The following is a 16,214-nucleotide window of genomic DNA, read 5'->3' as shown; positions in this document are numbered from 1 at the left end:
TCCCTTGATATTTGGTAAAATCAAGAGAGCACCAAATGCTCTCATTTCCCCTACCCCTCTACTCCTACAATAAGGTTCCCTCACCACAAAACTCTTCTTATTGAGGGAATCAGCACTGTTCCAGCTACCTGGCTGTTTGGTGCAAGAAACTTAACTTTCAGCTTTATATCAGCTTTTGACATGCCTTCTTCACTAAGCTTAATCATTTCTAGATTTTTATATAAAATGATAAACAAGCAACTCTTCCTTTCACTTGTGAAAACCATTGAAGGGTTATAAATTTGCATAATTTTAATATGTTTGTATTTTAGGGAATAAGGAAGCCCAAGAACAGGGTAAGTGGCAAGAAAGCCAGTCAGTGAAGCAGTAAGAACACACAGAATATTTGTCCATTAAGTTGGCTGTCTTTTATGGACCTGGTTCATGGTACTCCAAAACAATTACAATAGTAGCATCAAATATTACTGATCACAGATCACCAGTATAGTATAATAATAGTGAAAAAATTTGAAATATGTGTAAACTACCAAAATGTGACATAGAGACATGAAATGAGCACATGCTATTGGAAAAAAATGGTGCAATAGACTTGCTCAATGCAGTGTTCCCACAAACCTTCGACTGTGAAAAATACAAGTTCTGTGAAGTGCAATAAAGTTCATTGCAATAAAGCAAGGTATGCCTATATGCAAATCTGGACAAGTTCTTAATTTTAATCTGTGTCTTTGTGAGTGTGAACACATTGTAAATAGAACCTCTTAAAGATGTTATTTTTGGTCCAAATGAATGATGGTGAGATAAAGCCAAGGATTAAAAGCCAAGGATTGCTGGCAAGCCAGCACCAAAATACTAATAACATCAAGAAGAAGCAAGCCTTCTAGATTCTGAAACCACTAGATAATAAATTTCTGTTGTTTATGCCAACCCTTTGTGTGGTATTTTTCATAGCAGTATGGCAAATTAAGACAAATAAAAAAATGGTGCCATATTAAGAATAATGAAATCTATTTCTTTGGAAAGCTAGGATAGTATCTTTATCTTCTTTGAAGACTTTCCCACATACTAGGCAGAGTCCCAATGATGTGTGCTCTTGTAGACGTCCTTCATTCTGATACTTCCATTGATGAGGAACCTACTTGGAACTTCTTCATCAGTTCTATCAATCCCACCCCACTTCCCCTGCACCGCCACCTCTACTATCACCACTACACCCCTTTTGCCTACTGCTGCTCATGTGGCTGGTGCCAGTGAAAATCACAAATGCCAGCCCTAAATCTCTTAATGAGAACACTTCTTGTGATAGTGTGATTTTGACATTGTGGCAGAATGGCAAAAATCCTCTTCTAGATTCAGATATAGATTTATCATCCTCCCACCCTCTGTGCCTTCCTTCCTTCCTTCCTTCCTTCTTTCTTTCTTTCCTTTCTTCTTTGTCAAAAACACAGTTGCTTACCTAATGTATATAGATACAATATTGATAACATACTATGGAGTGGGAACATGGTTAGCATGGAATTTTGTGATGTGGTCCCACGCTTTTAAAACTCCAGAGGACTCTTGAAAAGGAGGAAGGTTCTATGAAAAGATTAAGACAAGAGCCGAGAGTAGATCATTCTGTTTCTGGTGGAGCTAGATCCTTTAAAAGAAATACTAAGATTCCTTAACTGGTGCTATTCTTATTGCAGGTAATCCTATTATAGAATCTGTTTCTCAGAGCTATTCAGATCCATTTTTGAAACTTATTATAAACAGATGATAGCATAATGAAATACATGCTAGGCAAAATTTAAATATCAAATCAATACAGGGCTATGTTTATGTGTATGTATTAAATTAGTGTCCCTCTCATTTTTTTCATATATTGTATGAAGGATGCCTGATATACAGATGTTACCAGAAGAACATTGGGAAGGAAAGAAAGGAGGGAATCATTGAATCTTTTTTGTTTTTGTTTTTTTTTTTGCATGGGCAGGCAACGGGAAACGAACCCGGGTCTCCAGCATGGCAGGTGAGAACTCTGCCACTGAGTCACTGTGGCCCGCTCTTCGTTGAATCTTGTAAGTGCTTTGATTTTTTCATGTTGATTCCTCCAAATTTTCACGAGACTGTAAAGAAAGGAGGACAAGTATAGCATTTTTAAAAATAGAACTGATGTTGAAATGATTTCATTTCTCCTCTTTTTAAAAAAAAGGAAATTTTGAACACACTGAAGGTGTAACACACAACTGTAGATAAAACCTGTAAAAAAAAAATTAAAAGAAAATCACAATAAGGAATATGTTAAAATAAGGTAGAATATTTATCATAAATAAAACCTTTAATGTTTGGTTTCATACAAAATACATGAAACATGCTTAAACATAAAAGAGATGTTTATACCTTCAAAAGTAAAAATCACCAATTCATTTTCTTTTTATGAAATTTGACCCTTCAACAAAGGAAATTTCGATGTATCTGAACGTCTGATATGAATGTACAGGTATTAAGAGGTCCATTCCAACAAATCATTTTTGACTGCACATTCTGTAATTCTAGCAGATGGACTTACTAAGTACTTCCAGGTTTGAAACATGGGGCTTCTGGTTTCTGGGCCAGACCCACGGTGCTGGCCTGTGCCTGGATGTAAAACACACAAAGTGGCTCATCTGATGAAACGGCTCATCAAACAAGTTCCATTTCCAGGTGGTTAACTTGAGTAGACAGTGAGTGTAGATGGTTCTCTTGTCAGGGATCCAAGAGTCATTGGGATGGTTCAATATCTATGTTCCAGAAAAGTAATAACTGGATGAAAGCGCCTATCATGGTGGCTGACATTTCCTTGGTACAGAGGGTGTGATTACTCTCCTTTGCTGAGAGGCTGGGTTTTGTTGTCATTGTTTTATTTTTTTACCTGTGTAGGCACAGCAAGGATGAAAATGGTTGGTATTTGTTATTCTCCATGAGAGCTAGCACTTTTCCTGCCCAGCTACAATTAGTTCCAGAAGCTATTATGTATGAAGTGATAGAAACCAAGAAGCTGTTTCCTCTACTTACCCCTGAACAACTTTTGCTTCTATACTCTTTCATTCCTATATGTCCAAATGTCCTCATTACGGGAGCCAGAACCCAGCAAGTGAGTTAGCCAAAGGCAGATTGAGAAGGTTTCCCCAAAATAATAGTAGATAGCAGTGATTAAGCCTAAGTTAAGTTTAAGTGGCTTGTTGTACAATTGAAGAACACAAAAATGAGTTAATTTCTTTTCCTCCTCGTATGTCTAAACTAGGTTTTCCATCATTAGAATATTTTCTGGGATGAAATATTATCTTTGTAAAAACCATTATGTGGGGGTTACTCTGTTAAGCACTAGTCATAAGAAGATGAATAAGGAATTCTCCAGGCATTACTGTATGGCATAAGATGGCATAATGCTTCAATAAGGCAGCACAAAGTACTGAAAAATGGAAAAGAACGAATCTGCCTAGGTAAGAGAATGGTATTGGTGAAATTGAGACCTGAAGAATGAATGAATGAACAGGTGGAAGGAGAGATAAGATGTTTCAGAAAGAAAGCGTGGAAAAAGCAAGACCTGTTGAAATAGAAGGAGACAAGGCAAGAATAGAAGGCAAGATCAGAACATAGTTGGGTGTATATGATAAATAAATTTAAATCTTATCTATGGTTTTGAGAAACTGTTGATAGAATTTTTTTTTTTTTTTTTTTTTTTTTTGGCATGGGCAGGCTCCAGGAACCGAACTCCGGTCTCTGACACAGTAGGTGAGAATTCTGCCACTGAGCCACCAGTGCAATGCCCGATAGATTTTTTTTTCTAACATGGGCAGGTGCCAGGTTCAATTCCCAGGTCTCCAGCATGGCAGACAAGAGCTCTGCCTACTGAACCACCATGGCCCACCCCAATAGATTTCAATTAAACCACTAGCACCATTAAATTTCCAGCAACAAAGAAGATGAATTTGATAAGTAAGGGCTGAGAAAATAGTTAATAGTTGCATGCAGAGGTCCTTGTCAGAGCTGGTTGGGATGAAAAACACCAATGACAGTAGAGAAGCAGGGCTCTGAATGAGAGCTATTCAGGGAAAGATATACTCATATTTAGAGATGGGCCTTTTCCTTTGAAGAGCATCCATGAACATAGTACCAGAGATGGATGCATTGATTTGGATACCTATAAAATCGCAAAATTTGGAGAAATATAGCACACGTCATGGAAGTTTAAGGGGCAAGATAGGAAACTTGGTCTGTGAGGTATTACTTGGGGGAGAAAAGGAACACTTGAAGTATGCAGCAACAGAGCAATAAGAAGTTATCAAATGCACTGCAGTGTGGAGAGAACGAGAGGTGTGAGGAGCATCTACTTCCAAATTGCTTAGTTGCATTGCTGTGTGAGAATTTTTCAGATAATAGCATTTACATCACTATTATTCATGTTCAAATTATTAACTATCGTAGCTTATTATTTGCTTTATTGTTAGAAAACTCTGAGAAAATGAAATTAATTCTTATCAAAGTCTATTCTCCCCCTAAAATGTAATATATAGCATTGTGCTGGGGGGTTAGAAAGGCTTTGTAAATATTCTCAAATATTTTCCCATGAGTATCTAACAAATAAATAATTTAAAACATTGCTTTCTATCAAAATTATATGGATAAATTGGTAAAAATATAAAATGCACATCAAACACAGGACTTCCATTTAAGTTTCTATGAGAGGTCAAATCTCAATGTAACGTATTTTTCCTCTCTGCTGTGAGGAGCATTTCATTAAGAACATTTCACATACATTGTGTTGTGGCTTGGAGCTATATAACCCAGAAAAATATGTTTTTAATCTTAATCCATCCCTGTGGTGTTTACCCGTTATGAATAGGACCTTTTGGTGAGGTTACTGTAGTTAAGGTGTGACACAACTAAATGATGGTGGGTCTTTATCCTATTACTGGAGTCCTTCAAAAGCAGAATGAAAAACTCAGACACAGAAAGAAAGCCAAAGGAAGCAGTCAGAAGTTGGAAGTCAAAAGAACCAAGGAGCCAAGAGACACTACCATGAGCCAAGAGATGCTGCCACATCTCTGCCATGTGACAGAAAAGCCAGGACCAAGGATTACCATCAGCTAATGACGAACGCCACAGTCTTTTGGGAGAAAGCATCACTCTGATGACACCTTGATTTTGGACTTCTCCTAGACTCAAAGCCATGAGCCAAGAAATTCCCATTGTTTAATCCAACCCATTGCATGGTATTTGTTTCAGAATCCAGGAAAATAAAATGCATCACATTAAGATATTTTCTAAATGACAAATTATTTTACGTTTCTAGCTGAAAATGATAATATTTAAATGTACCCATGGCTAATCAAATCAAAAGATTAAAACTGAAAATATGCGCTATTTTGTCTTATTGTAGTATCTCTAATGGGTCTCAGCAAATGAAGTTCCAACATTTTTTTATAATCAGGGTTAATTCTTGGTGGCCTTGGTAGGCAAAAAAAAGACTGCCTTTGCTTAAAATTAAAGCACTTGGGGCATTACGGTGAAGGCTTTCTTTAGCAGTGAACCCATTTTATTCCACAGCACCCCACCATTTGAAGTTATGTCTTGGTTTATAAAAGAACATGCCTTTTTTGATATAATACTTGATTTCCAATTGAACAAAGCTATTCTAGTGCAACATAGTAGTAGTGCTGATGATATTTGCAGATAATAGGATTGGATGCTTCTTTTCATTCCCAAAATTATGTTTTTTAGTTCAGGACCTCAGTGCTCCTTGTCAGTCTTACTACAATAGATTCCTGCCTGGTCTCTTTGCCTTTGATCTCTCCTAATTCATAGCTATCATTCCCACTGATTAATCTTCCTTCAGTACCATCAAATTCTCGCCACACTATCCTTCTCAGAGGCATCCATAACTCTTTTTTTCAATAACTCTTTGCTTTCCATTTAAAAACAAATAGTATAAATCCTTTGTATCAATTATTTGTAACGTTTTGGGTCCCTGGACAAAAACACATCTGCTGAATCTGCTGAAGGTTATGGACCGTTTCCTAATAAAATTGCAAGTATATTTGCTTTTACATCACAGTTCTATAAAAAGTCTTGCTGATTCACAGACACCCTGAAACATCTAGGACCAAGAGCCCCTGTCTTTCATTCATTCAACAAACATTAATGAGGGTTTTACTCTATACCAGGCCCTCTTCTAGGTTCTGGGGACAAAGTAGTGAATAAAACAGATAAAAATTCCCTTCTTCATGAGGCTTATAATCTTTCGGGCAAGGAAATGGAAAAGAAAGCATGCAAATAAATTATACAGCATGTGAGACAGTGGTGAGTGCTACGGAGAAAATGTGAACTAGAGACATAGCTATGAACCGTTGAAGAGGAGTTGAGAAATTAAATATGTCAAACAGGGATGCCCTCCCTGAGAAGGTGATTACTGAGCAAAGTCCTGAGGAAAGCAAGTGAGCTAGCCATATGAGCCACAGAAATACTGAGGGAAAGATTATTCAGTCATCGTAAATAGTAAGTGCAAAGGCCTGAGGTAAGTGTTCTTGATAAGTTTTAAAAGTAAAAGGAATACCATCAGCTCTTGGAGGAGAATGCAGTCACTGCTGCTATGGCTGCTGCTGCCACCCTCCAGCTACTCACTCCCCTTGTCACCCTAGTTAGCGCTTGCTAAGGAACATGTCATTCAGGGAGCCATACCACAGCCAGGGTTTTTAAGGACACCAGAAAGATACATGTGGAACCAGACATGGCAATTCACTGCATTAGAATCACCCTTACCAGCTTCGCAGAGGTCTCTGGTGTGGGTGTGTGCTGACTTGGCTACAAAGGAAAAGAACCTCCAGTGAAAAGACTGGTTTGAGTGCCTACCAAGACTCTGAGAATTCTCACAAGGAAAACTCCTTGCAGTAAAGGTTCTAAGATTTGGGATCCTTTCTAGATGAGCATCCACAGCGATTCATTGACTTGCACAGTTCTTCTAAGATTATTAAACAGATTACTTTCGTCAATATTGAGCCAAGAGTAGAGCTTGATGTCAACCATTGCAGATGCTTAAATTAACTATTTTAACAAACTGATTAGCAGTTACTAGGGGGGAATAAAAGAAAGGAGTATAATCAGAGCTGTAGTGGGGATGTAACCAGTACCCAGCTGGCAATAGTGCCAGCTAAAGCCCCATTCCAGGTTCAGGGATCTCGTTGCTAAAAGAATTTGGAGATGAGAGGGCCAGTAGGATAAGTAATAAAGCTTATTAAAGAAAGAGAGGGAAAGTACATGCTAAAGAGATTAATACAGACATGTTCAAGGGAGAAATGCACTGAATGGAATGGTTTAGCGTGATTTATAGGAAGTTTTCTTGGTGGCAGGTTCTCACAGTGACTTTTGGACACCAGGTGTCTTCTCTCTTTTAAAAGGCGATAGCTATCAGAACTTGTAGTTTGTCATGTATCTAAAATTTGTCTTTAGGCAGAGATTTAACAATCTTTATGATCCCAGGCTTTCTGTCATTAACAAAAAATTTGCTTTGGGCCCATGATTTTACAATCTTTTTATGGTTTGGGGATGTTTCAATGGCTTAGGGAGATTTAGAAGTTTTAGGGGAAATTTTTGTCCCCTGAAGTTTGCAGCTCTGATCAACTCTTCTGAAGCTGAATAGAAGACCAGGGAACACAGCCTTGATGCCCTATCCTTTCCTGCCTTAGAGAGAGAGAGGAGGTGAGTAATGTGCACTGAGATTGTATAGAGTGTTAGTTACTTGTAAATCATATAAGTACTTTATTTTGTATTTGAGTGAGGTATAAGCCTTTAAGGGAGATTTAAATGTCTCCATAGTCTGGTTTTAATCAATTTTTTTATGTCTTCCATATATATATATATATATATATATATATCTGGAAGCAGATAGAGTTAAGATTATATGAATATATATATAATTTTATAAATGTGAAATAATATATATGTATAATTTTACTCCATCCCCACAACAAGGTAAAATTTAACCACTTGCCATTCTGCATGTATTTATGCATATATTTTTAATGTGAATATGTGGATATGTATATAAAAATCTTCTCTGCAATTGAACCAGTAATTAGCAACTAGTTCATGAAAACTAAAATTTCAAAATGAACACAGTACCAAAGGGATATTTGATCTTTAGAGCTTTTAATCACGTACAAGTTTAAGAAAAATAATATCTGCCACACTGTCTTCAAAGCAAAAAGAAATTATATCATTAGCTCAGTTAACTCATGTTCTATAATCACTGAAGAAAAGGTGTCTTTTAATTCAAAATATGAATTTTAAGCAATTAATTCAACTACATAGTATTTTAAGGCCATTAAATAAAGATCTCAGAATTCTTCAAGTATTTATTGATCATCTACTATGTGCCAGGCATTGCGCTAGGGACTGGAAATACAATGATATGGCAACTGGCTTTCACTGCATAATAAACTACTTAAAAACTTAGTGACCCATCACAACAAATGTTTATTATTTTTCATGATTCTATGGATCAGCTAGCCAGGTCTTCTGGTCTGGAATAGTCTGACTGATCTCTGTGATCAGGTGATGTCTTGGCTGGATCTATTTGAAATAACACAGCCTCATGCCCATCTCTGGTTATTGGCAGGGTGCTTGGTCTTGGGAGCCTCATCTGAGATAGCTCAGCTCCACTCTATGTGCTTACTCATCTTTCAGGAGCCCAGCCTGGACTTTTTACAGGAAGAGGAAATCACAGTGATTCCAGGAGCCAAAAGGAAAAATCTTACAATTTAAGGTTTTCCGAGGCTCTGCTTAAGTCATATTTCCTTTTGTCATTGACAAAAGCCAGCCACATGGCCAGGTCCAGAGTCAGTGTGGAAAGGGATTACATAAGGGGGTATATATAAGAAGACATGGACAAATTTGTGGGTCTTACCTTAAATGATAAACATTGCTGAACATAACAATTCTAGTAGACCCTGTTGCTTACACGGGTAACAGCAATACCTTTAATACTGTAACATACATAAGTGGCATTTTCAGAGAGAAGCCAATATGCAAATTAAACTTTATAAAGAACTTTTTTTTTAAAGTTATTCTTCAGAGGGGTATGTTACTGCAAATAGCTTCTATTTTGACCATCAGATGCTTGATATGCATTTTTCTAAAATAATCTTGACAGGAAATTTTCAAGGTATGGATTATTGCTCCCTTTGTTTAGACAACGATCTGATGCTCAGAGGATTTCATTTACATGCTCAAAGTCACATAGTATGCTATCAAATCTGGATTGCAATCCAGGACCTGCAAATTATAAAGCCCATGTCTTTTTGCTACCTCTCCCTCTGTAATTAAAAAAAAAGCAAAGACTAGGAATCAAGAAGTAGGTTGCAATCTTGGCTACACCATCCTTTATTCCAATAATCTACATTTTACATGAATCTATTCCAATAATCATCATTTTATCTGAATCTTAAATTTCTCTGGACTTCATCCTCTGTTCTTCATCTCTCCCACTGTCACCTTAGCCCGAATTGACTCATTGTAATAAACCAGGAATATTTATCAAAATTTAAATTTGTTCATGTCACTTCCTCTTCTTACATTCCTTTGACGGCTTCTCTCTCAATTTAGTTACAAAACTTCACAACTTCCTGCAAAGTTTGACTCTTGTCCACCTCTTTAACTTCTATGCTTAAGGCAGAAGTCTACCTTCAACAGTCAATACATCAGTAAACTCAACCAACAAATATTTTTTGAGTGCCTACTCAGCACCTGCTCATCGTATTTGGTTTATATCAGCATATCAGTTTGCAAGGCTGCTATGACCAATACCACATACAATAGGTTGGCTTAAGCAACAAGAATTTATCATCTCACAGTTGCAGGATGGCAGCATTCTGGCAGCCTGACAATCCTTGGGGTTCGTTGGCTTTCCCATTACATGGAAAAATGTCAGCTCCTTTTTCTTCTGGTTCCTGCTGACTGCCAGCTCCAACTTCTGGCTCCATTCTCTGTTTTTTTCTTTATAAGGCCTCCAGTAACCTGATTAAAACCTGTCCTCATTTCGTTGGGCCACAAATTAACTAAAATAGTGTCTTCAAAAGGTCTTATTATAATAAGCTCGTGTTCACAGGATTGCAGATTAAGAAGATGTCTAAATTGGAGTACATAATTTAATCTACTACAATCTGCAAACAAAGGAGGCAAAGATCCTTGCCATCAACAAAGCTTATGTTCTAATTAAAAAGACAATCTAAACAATAGACATTAATATAAGTAAATTATAAACTCTGTGAACAACTGATATGTCCTATGGAGGAGTGAGCGGTAGAGCGGAATAAGAAAGTGGTAGAAGAAGGGGTGGAGTAGGCTGACGTGTTATTGAAAATAAGATAGTCAGGATGGACCTCGTTGAGACTGCGATGTGAACAGAGACCTGATGTACCTGGAAAAGTAGGCTGACAGGATACCTGTGAAAGAAGGTTAGAGCTCTGAGATCTGAACAACACTGGCATTTTTACAGAATGGCAAGGAAGACAGTGTAACTGATACAGAGTGGGTGAAGGGGAGAGCAGTAACACAGGAGAGGTCAGAAAGATATTAGGGGCTGCAGATCATTTGGGGCTTGTTAGCCTCCTGCCATGGAGCCTTGCATATATGTTCTCTCTCTTCCACATTTGGTCAATCTTTACTCAACCTTCAGATCTCAGTTCAAGTTTATTTATGCTAGAAAATCTTACTTATAAGGCCAAGCAAGTCACCCTATCATGGGCCCTCATAGCACTATCATTTACTGGATATCACTTACTCTTCTCTGATTTACATTTTTGGCATGATTTTTTAATAATATTTTGACTCCCTACTAGGCTATAAGCTCCATGAGGGCTGGAGCTGTTTCTGATTTTCCTTGCCAAAACTTCCCAGCACTTAAATGCAGTAGACATGCAATACATTTTGTTGAATTAATTGGTGAATGAAGCCCAAAGGATGCACAAATTATGGTGTGACACCACAGAGTGAATTTCAACAAATCACTTCCATGTACCAGGCTTCCATTTCCTCTTTGTTAAAAGGAGCAGGTTGACTGAGCTATATCCAAGACCACTTACAAATAGATAATTTGGTGATGCTGTAAGAAAGATGTAATGTATTGTGTTGTAATTGTTAGTTGTTCTAATGCATCCAGAAAGAGATATTATTTATAAGTACACTTAAAAATTCTTGATATAGTCTATTCATCTTTCCCTTGTGATTTACAGTTATCCCTGACCATCATTGGCCCAATTGATGCTCTCATCATCTCCCTTCATAGGGCCATAACCTTCCACATCTAGAAGAAACCTTCTAGAGACACTAGAGCTTTACTGAGGAGGGATATGAGAAGGGGGAAGTTGAGTGATTTTTTTTCCTCAAGATTCCCCTGTCCTCCAGCTCTCTGTATGCATCACCATTGACCTGGTAAACTGTCCAGTCTCGTGATGCTGATGGAACATTCTTTGGGTAAGTGGACTCTTAATGCTTTATAAATACATTCTTTATAAGCAATTTGGAAGACTGAAAATTACACATACAACTAAATACAGCATCAGAAGTCAGATTTTACTGTGCTTGCAGACTATATGGCAATCTTGAATAAATGTCAAGTGAAAATTAGCTCAAATACACCTGCAATGATTTCATATTTTTTAAAAGTCTCTGTACAGGTAACTCAAACATGGGATTCCATTCTCTTTGCAAATCCAGCAAATCTCCCGCATTGCATTTTGTAGCAATACTTATTGTTTGCAATAATTTAAATATTTTAAAGTTGGAAGTATTTTATAATTATCATTCAAATTTCTTCAAAATGAGTTTAGATTAATCATTCACAATTATTTCTCTTATTGTGTTTTATTGGAAAATAACAGTGTTTGTAAATATTTTAAGCCCTAAAATGAAGTGTGATTATTATTGAACTGCATGTCATGTAAAAAAAAAAAATTGGGGCGGGCCGCGGTGGCTCAGCGGGCAAAGTGCTTGCCTGCTATGCCGGAGGACCTCGGTTCGATTCCCGGCCCCAGCCCATGTACCAAAAACGGAGAAACAGAATACAATAAAAACAAGAAAATGTTTAAAAGATGTTTCCCTTTCTTCCTTCCTTCCTTCCTTCTCTCTGTCTTTCCTTTAAAAAAAAAAAAAAAAAAAAAAAAAAAAAAAAAAAAAAAAAAAAAAAAAATCGAATAAACTAAGGTTTTTACTGACAGTAAATGTGAGTAAACAATTAAAAAAACCTTGTATTTCAATATATAACTACTGCCTAAATATCTAAATACAGCTTATTTTGCTCCATAATTGCAATTATAGATTTTAGTCATATCAGTAACTCTTAGCACATTAATTATAGTAGCCTTATAATAGGAAGTAATCTTCTTTTTTTTCTCAACTCTCTGAGAGGATTTGTCTTTGGGCTGAACAGCCTGGCAACCAACAGAGAGTTATATTAAACTCTATCAGATTATATGTTTCATAAATGCATTGTTTCTCATTACTTGTCTTGAGGATAGTTTCCAGTCAGTGTGTAAACTGATGTCCAGTCAGTCTTCAGAGTTACTTCACGATGAAAATTAATTTTTGCAATTGAGCTCTTACCCTACTGAAAATGCAGTCATCACTGTTTAAATTACACTTAAATATATTTTTATCATCATTGCTGTCTTTATCTCTAAGAATATCCATATAGACAGAAGGTTTCTACTCTGTCTCATTTTTATGTTTAATATTGACATTATTTAAAAATGCACACTTATGTGGAAGATTAATTTTATTAGCCAATGGAAATGCATTATTGCTATTCTTGTTACAGATTAATATCTGTTTTGAGCAATGATTTATATTTATTTAAATGAAAACTATTATGAGATCCTAGGTTGCATATCGGTCTTAAGGGAAGAATATTTCACTCTTTTTATCCTTAGTATACATCCACTCTTTGCCATTTAGAGAAAGTTTTTATTATGACTCAGTTCCTTTGATACAAAGAGGAAATTATCAAATTCACATGTACCAACCAGAAAGGAATGAGATTGCTTACTAAGGGAAGGAAATGTTTTGAACCATCCCAGACACAAAGGAAAAAGGGAATGGACTAATTAAAGTTTAGCAGCCAGAAGCTGAAGGACAGACATTTAGGATTTTTAGGCTTAAACATTATGTTCTTATTCATCTTCTGATAAAAGGAACCAAAATTCGTTTTAGCCAAAATTCAATTTTAGGTCATTGGAACATCCCAACTGTGTGTGGTCTTGGTAACACTTTAAATCAAGCTAAAATATGGCACTTCACTAGAATAGGTGAATCTAATTTTTTTCTTCAGGCTTTGAATATTGAGAGGAAAAAATTGGAGCTGACTCAACCCATTGGCCAATTCATCCCTGAGAACACTGACAATTATTTATTGCTAGCTGGATCTTCAGAAATGCCCTACATTTTGTCCTTTGCCAGACTGATTTCTCAGTGATCCTTCACCTTTGTGAGACACCACAGATTGTTCCAATAAGTTCCATTTTTGCATACTTTACCCAGAGATCATGTCTATTGCTTGTTTTCAAAATCTCTAAACAATACAGTGAGTAAAAAGGGAAAACTAGCATGTTTCTCTTTGCATCTCTAGAGGGAGTAAAGATAAAGTGGTGACATCTTCAAAGAACTCAGTGGGGAGGTAATATTAAGAGAAAGATGAGATCTTCTATAATCTCAGTGACTATGAGTTGTAGAGGGAAGAGATAGAATTATTTCTATTAGAGCTGTTGGAAGCAGCTTCTAAGAATGCTAGTGGTATGAGAGCAGATCCTATAAACCACTACTGCTAATGGCACTGGCTTTAAGTGAAGAAAACTGTATCATTAGGTTAAGGAATTCTTGTCACTCTTTGGCCTCCCTCAAATTTCCAACATTCCAGTCGACAGCGTCACTGGAGGAGAGTTATCATTTGACAGAGTAGGCACCTAATGTCTGTTTAAAATCAAGAATGAGTATAAATGTCATTGCTCTTTCAAGCTAATTCTGAGGAGAGAGAATGACAATATGTGTTGGAGACCAGAAACTCTTCATAGGGCAGGAGAGTAGTTGTACAGTTTATTCTCATTTGGAAGGTCTTGACTGCAATATGGCTTTCAAATCCCCAAAAATAAGATACAATATGGAAAAGAAAAAAAAAGAAGGCAGAAAACAATTGTGATGGATCTTATGCAGAAGTTCCAATTTTGCATTCCATGCAGTATAATATAAATGCTTTGACGTTTACCTGTAGAAATATGATCTAATTATCTAATCAAAGGTAGATTCTTTAAAAATTGATTTCTTCAAAATACAAATGGAAAACAGAACATTCCATTTGGATAGTGGATTAAAAGGAAATGTGTCAGGATTCCCAGTGAGAAAAAATTCTGGACTCAGTATATAATTTAAAGAGAAGGAAAATAATTTCATCTTGAACAACATAATGTTGTATTCAAGTATATCACTAGACCACTAGCTCAGAATTCTGGTAGAAATCATAAAGAAAATGGAAAAGAATGATATACAAACCCTGAGGAAAAAAAATCTTTTCTTTCTACTAAAGGTATTTGTCTTAGCCTTTGAAATCTGTCACAAGTCTTTGATACCAACTCACATAAAGAATATAGTCTGAATTTATTGTGATGGTCATAAGAAGTAAAATTACAGTTTTACTACTAGGAAAATCATAAAAAGCAAAACTCAATTTATAAATTGGAACCATGGCAATAAGAGAGATATTCATGGAAAAGTTCTGGGGCTGTAGGTGTGAAACTGAATTGCATGTATATATCCACAATAATCTGTAATTTGGATGCTGTGAACCAAAGTAAACAGTAGGGTGGGTTAATTATAATTTAATAATTCACTACACACCTGGTAAAAGTACTATGGATACAGTGGTAGAATACTTGCCTGTCATGTAGGCCCCAGGTTTAATTCCCGGTCCATGCACACACACACACACACACACACACACACACACACACACACACAAAGTACTATGGATGAAATTGCAACAATATGAAATTCATTTTGTTCCTCCCCAATAGAGAGAAGGTTTTTTTTTTAATTGCCAAGAATAGACTTCAAATGAATGCTGAAAGTTTGGAAGCATCCCTGGAACTGTGCCAATGATGTTAGTCCTCTCATGCACAGCTCTGTATAAGTGAGTAGAGAAGTGGTCAGCTGTTATGAAGACAGGATGATGGCTATATGGAAAAAGGTAGAACTAGTCTAAGAGGAAAGCACAATTGCATTGCTATTCAGAAAACTGTCAATGAAATATGGCAGGGAACACTGCAGGAACAAAAGGAAACTTTCAGAAACAATTGGTGCTATGCATCAAAACCTACAGAACCTTAATTCTAAAGTTCTCCAGGCTCTCTTGAGTATTTATCAATAGAAAAGAAGTATATCATAAAAGTAGATTCAGTATATGGAAACCAATCAATGTAATATACCACATAAATAAAGCAAAGGGAAAAAACCACATGATTTTCTTAATAGATGCAAAAAAGGCAAAATCCAGCAGGCTTTCTCACTAAGTATATTCATGAAATTAGGAATAGAAGGGAACTTTCTCAACATGATAGAGAAAATTTATGAAGAATCCATAGCTGCCATCATACTCAATAGTGAAAAATTAGAAGCTCTCCCCATAAGAACACAACAAGGAAGCCCCAGTCATCACTGCCATTCAATATTTTATTAGATGTTCTAGGCAGAACAACTTGGCAAGGAAAAGAAAGAAAAAGTGACCAGTTTGGAAAGTGTTTGTCAGAAAGAGATACAGCTAAAGAGATGTCAACTCACTCTAATATAGGTATCAGGGTTACCAGTAAAAGCACAACTCACAAATTCTGATGGAAAGGCATTTTACTCACATAGAGAAAAGGCAGAGCAAGATCAACTTCCCAGTGGGTGAGGGTTTCCCATAGCCAGTGGGTTCCAATCTGTGGCTGATATAGGGAGGTGTTCTGCCCAGCACCACTCTTGTGTGTGTGTGTGTGTGTGTACTTCACTAGTGGAGGAACTCTGTTCCTCTTCTGCCGGGAACAGATACACCACCTGGGTGTGAGTTGCACATCATGAAACGTGTCCATCGGTGTCAGACTGTCTCCAGGGAATGTTGCACATCTTTGTTCCCACGAGGCTGACTCTCACGGTCTAAGCACAAGATGTGTTTA

At 36.7% G+C, this 16,214-nt stretch overlaps 1 pseudogene; it reads left to right on the top strand.

Moving 5' to 3' along the window:
- The window catches only part of LOC143668181 (small ribosomal subunit protein uS10 pseudogene), a 28,608-nt pseudogene extending 21,546 nt beyond the window's left edge, over nucleotides 1–7,062 (top strand).
- The last annotated feature ends 9,152 nt before the right edge of the window (nucleotides 7,063–16,214 follow it).

This window comes from Tamandua tetradactyla, chromosome 24 (genome assembly GCF_023851605.1).
Source record: "Tamandua tetradactyla isolate mTamTet1 chromosome 24, mTamTet1.pri, whole genome shotgun sequence".
Taxonomy (NCBI): Eukaryota; Metazoa; Chordata; class Mammalia; order Pilosa; family Myrmecophagidae; genus Tamandua; species Tamandua tetradactyla.
The sequence above is the reverse complement of the archived record's forward strand: the minus strand, read 5'-3'. Positions and strand labels throughout refer to the sequence as shown.